Genomic DNA, 4,320 nt, shown 5'->3' with positions numbered 1-4,320 from the left:
AATAACAGAACATATAGATATAAATGAGATCTTGAGGTTTATAAAGTAGAGACTTCTCTACTGCTTTAACTCCATCCAAGTTAACTGTCTCACAGGGGGACTGAACTTGGTTGAAAAAACTTCTTGACTAAGATGTGCATATATGTTTGTAGGTAAGAAAGAATAAGATAGTTATTTACTTTTCAGAAAATTTTCAAGGTCACGAGAATCTCCATTTGTGATGGGCCTATAGGGCACAGGAAATGGATGCTGAAAGGAATGGAAAATGAGTAACTGCTGACAATAGATAAACTTTTTGGTCTAATACACATTAAAAGTGAAAATGATTCATAAATTTATTTAGCCAAAATATATGGCACCAGAGGACAAAAGAAAGGAGCTCATAGAAAGTAGGAGCCATAGTAGTTTTGAGTTTCTGAACTTCAAAGTGAAAGTAGGTAGAAATAGAAAGATCTACAGAGACATTCAGTTAAATCTACTTCCCCTTTCTCAGGCTGTCCAAGTCAGAAGACTTTGACCAGAGGTGTGTTGCATTATATTTTCATCTACAAAGATATCTGTTTCTTCTTTAAAAAAAAAAAGGTGGTGGTGGGGGGATTTTTAACCAACCAACCATTCAACCTCTATTCCCCTCTACTCAAGACAGGGAGAAAAGAAAGCTTTAAAAATATTTAATAAAGGACCAGTCTTTGGTTTAAGTTGCTAACTCTGTTGATTTACACTAGTTGAAAGGCATAGTTTGATATAAAGAAAAAAAAATCATGATAATGAGCTTTTATACAGATCTCAAAGCTCTTTCATAAGCTTTGTTGTTTGGGAAGCACCTGGCACAGTGTAGGGGCTGCAATAACCAAAAAAAAGATGTAAGAAAGGATAAGTTCTGCAGAGGCACAATGACTTGCCATGCAACATATGGAAGATGGGGGAACCTTAGTAGAAATGTTAATCACTGTGTGGTTAGAAAAGAAAATCAATAACATATCCCTAAGTCATATTAGAATGTGCAAATATTATGATATTATTGCAAATCAACATGTAATACTGTAGCATTAGTTTTTAGCTTGTAGGCTCCTTAAGGAAGCTTTAGGCTGTAAGCTCTTTGGGGCTTAGGGGTAAGTTCCTTCTCTGCTGTATGCACAAGCCAGCACACTGGAGCTTGCCAAAGGCCTGGGGCTTTTCAGCAGTAGCATAACACAAACAGGTATGTGGGTGATATCTTTAACCTCATTCAAGAAAATGTTAAAATTTTTTATAAGTCTGCTGCAATAATGCAGTCCCTCAACCAGCACTCAAAATATAATAATAAATTAAAATAAATTGCTACAATATTCTGCTCTGAACTTGTGCGCATGAATCTCAGGAGATGCTTAGTTACACTGCCAAGGATCTCAGGAATGGCAAAGTTGCTCTGGACCTTGTACAGTTCTGATTTCTATCTAAACACTTACACAGAGTTTAACCTTTGCTTTAAGAATTCTTTTTCTTCCATTTTCCTTCCACTGATTTCAGCTGTCAAGAGTGGTTGTATGAAATTAAAGATGCTGGAGGGAGTTGAGACGGATTGTCCGTATTTTTCCACTGAGCCAGACTGACAACACTTTCCCCTACTCTTAATTTTAAAATCTGATCAGGCTGAACTGTGGACTGCAACAATGTGACATTGAATGAAAGGCCAATCTTTTCTCTAAATTCTGCATAAACTGTGTCATGGCAGAGTAAAACAGGATATGATCAAGCATGTAAATATCATGTCTTTCACATATTTGGCTCAGCCAAAATAGAGCAGAAGTGTTTTTCCACATAACCAAGCCCCTCTCTACAAATATTTTTTTAATGGAAAAGCAACTTCGAGACCAACTCTTTTTACTGTGGTCTGGTGGCATTTTCTTACTCCAAAGAATGTTGGGACTTGACTCCAGGTATCACATATATCATTGATAAATGGTAAAGAGAGCAGGAAGGAAAAGGTGGAATTTGTGGAATCAGAATTACCCTTCGGTAAGTATAAAAGGAAATAAGAAGTCATCTGACTTCGAAACATACTCACAGAAATTCACCTTAAATACTTCCCCAGCGGTCTTGGAGGTATCTCTCAGAGCCACAGGAATTTGGAAATGCCCCAGAAAAACAGGCCCGTGTTTACTCCCTGCAAAGAAATTCAGCATGTCAGGACACTATCTAAATGATTATTTTTCAAACCCAGTCCATATGTAAGATCAGAATTACTAGGGAAGCACTTGCTAGTTATTGCTGATTCAGAAACAAAAGCAAGTGTGACATGATGTAAAACTGCATGTTGAAATTAGGCTGTACATGGATTTGCTTTTAAGCTCAGCATTCTTAGGGACTGTGTATTTAGGGCAGAGTAGAATCCTCTGGGATTTATTAGCCAACATCACATCAGCCAACCTTTTCTTGATTGACTGGGTTTATGAGGCTGCAGAGCAAAAAACAGCATTTTCCTGTATTTTGATTTCCCCTTACTGTTACAAATGGATATATGGGGGTGAGTACCTACATCCTAGTGAAACCTCTTGGTGCCTAATAATGGATGTTTCTATATACAGGCAAGTGGTATCCTATTATTCTCTGCATCCTCTGTGCAGGGAAAGGGGAAAGAGACTATCAGGAAAAAAAAGTTTGTATTCATTATTTCTTGGCTTTAAGAAAACATGTCCATCAATCCATCAAAAACGAATTTTATTCTGTAATATTAATGTTTAAGGCTATGCTCTTCTGGCGTACTGATTCTCCATAGGCAGAAGGACTCTGAAATTGAAAAAAATTTAGAAATGTAGTTTTCAGTTTCCTTAATATTGTATGTTCCTGTTATGAAAGAAAATGACTTTACCCTTCTCTCCTTCTGTACTATATATATTAGTCACAGGAAAGTGGGCCAAGTTTCTCTCTTGTACAAGTCCAAGGACTTTACATCTCTAAAACATTTCCACAACCAGTTTGTTTCTTAAATAATTAAATGCCATCAAGTCTTTATTTATAAACATTGCAGGAAAATCCTGACCCAAAGTCAGGATTACAATCAGGATTTTTGATTTTGTTTTTCATTGAGCCCCCACAAGCAGGGCAACAACTGAGTCAGGACATCAGTTAAACATGTGCTTAACTTGGACTGTGCCCATAAGAATTCGAGCATTTACTACTTCTAAAGGGTGGAGTTAAACATGAGCTGAAAGCTTTCCTTCATTTGTATAATTGGGGGATGTTTGTGCAGAGGGAAGGTGAATCTTCAGCTGCTTTGGAACTGAAAACGTATTCAAATGAGCTCTGGGTTAGAGAGCATTGCAGAAATAAATTGTAAAGATTTGGACAAAGTTCTAGGGAACTAATCTCCAGACTTCTAAAGTTGAGGATGGAATTGGAATGGCAGCTAAAATCTCCTCGCATCTCTACAGCTGGAGCCTCTATATCGTGGCTAACATACATGAATGCTTCCACTGCCAGTGCTTTTAGTGTGTGACATGGTTTGAAATCTGTTTTTCCCTGTTGGGGAACAGAAGGTTTAGGTCTCCAGCTCTGTCAGTTTGACACCTCTTGACAGCACAGACCTCCCTCTTCGGCACTGTGTTTCTTAGCTTTTTTGTCAAATGTCTCCTGCTTTTTGAAGAAAGAAGTCACTTAATTCATTATGGCTGAAATGCAGTCCTCTACAGATTGCCAGAATATGATCTGTGTAACCCTAGGGCACTGTCTGCCAGGATCTAACATGGGGCCTTCAAAGAGGACTCGGAAGACATTTTAGAGGTGAATGGATCTTGTTCTGGACCACTGCCTACAAAAGAATTTTGGTGCAGGGGAAAAACATGAAATAATATCACAGATTTCATCCAATGCACTGTTATTTATATAACAGCTACTGATAACCCACAGAAGATCTCTAAGCATGGCTTACCATAGAAGACTGTGTAAACAGGGACACTTGATAGACAGCTGTCTTCCTGAGCTAATAAAAAGAACAAATGTAGCTTGTTTATAGACTCTGTTAAAATGAGATCTAAATAGCATTAAAAGAAAAGGAGGAGAAAGACTATTTATAAAGTCTCCACACTCAATAAAAGTCTACAAGCTAAAAGTGTGAAAAGCTTTCCATCATACGGGTTTGCGAAACACATGGAAAATATAAAGACACACGTGTTTACAGAAAATATCCCAAACTCTCAGGCTGCTCTCAGAGCCCAGGAGATGAGCATGGTTGACGGGTTCTATGGTGTCGCTGTATGACTCATTATGTCAAGCACCCATCTTGGCTCAAAGATTACAGACATCCCTGCCTTCACATCACTAACGTGATTAATTCTGTAA

At 37.9% G+C, this 4,320-nt stretch overlaps 1 long non-coding RNA gene across 1 annotated transcript; it reads right to left on the bottom strand.

Annotated features, from left to right (window-relative positions):
* Positions 1-202: 202 nt before the first annotated feature.
* Positions 203-3,963, bottom strand: LOC310888774. Its single transcript, XR_014576153.1, has 3 exons — positions 3,911-3,963; positions 2,048-2,146; positions 203-249 (listed from the first exon to the last, which is right to left on the bottom strand). It is a non-coding gene; the product is annotated as an uncharacterized lncRNA (long non-coding RNA).
* Between the last annotated feature and the right edge of the window lie 357 nt (positions 3,964-4,320).

Source organism: Anser anser, assembly GCF_964211835.1.
Source record: "Anser anser genome assembly, chromosome: W".
Classification (NCBI taxonomy): domain Eukaryota; kingdom Metazoa; phylum Chordata; class Aves; order Anseriformes; family Anatidae; genus Anser; species Anser anser.
The sequence above is the reverse complement of the archived record's forward strand: the minus strand, read 5'-3'. Positions and strand labels throughout refer to the sequence as shown.